Here is a 618-nt window from a genome sequence, read left to right on the forward strand (position 1 = left end):
AATTACATTAATTAACAATGATCTAGAATGGGTACAGCTCTGGTTTGCTTTTAGCCAACACTTAACCTTTGTTGTAAAGGGGTTTATTATCTCAGGAGTCTGAGAGCAACTATCTGAGTGTTGCCCGTCCAGTGCTGGTGATTTAGGGTCCAGTCTCCACGTTCTTCAGTGTGCAGTTCCCAGACTGAGCCACTAGATGTCGCAGACAGACCGTCTGAAGGCTTCCTCTCTGCAGCAGATTAACCCACTTATCCAGCGTCACACTGCTTCATGCTGGAGTCACTGAGGCCCGAACACATTTACCAGCTCTACACTGTGAGGCCTCTGTGATCTGTGGTGAAGTGTACTTTGTGTTTTTATGGGGTTTGTAGTTTTGTAGCCAAACTTCCTCATTTCCTCCAGAATCTGCAAACGTCTCTGTTTTTTTTTCCCGACCTTGTTTCAGCTCAGTTTGTCGGTGTGAAAGATGATGAACCAACACAGATCAATAAAATAACTGGGTCAGCAGAGGGACTTGACTGATGGTTCTGGACCAGAAGAAAACTACGTCGGGACCAGTATTTAGTGGTCAAACTTTTTCACATCAAGGACCCTAAACCGTCAGACCACAGACCCCCG

Source organism: Seriola lalandi, unplaced genomic scaffold (assembly GCF_002814215.2).
Source record: "Seriola lalandi dorsalis isolate HSWRI2012SDOR001 ecotype SW California unplaced genomic scaffold, Sedor1 jcf7180002054984, whole genome shotgun sequence".
Lineage (NCBI taxonomy): Eukaryota > Metazoa > Chordata > Actinopteri > Carangiformes > Carangidae > Seriola > Seriola lalandi.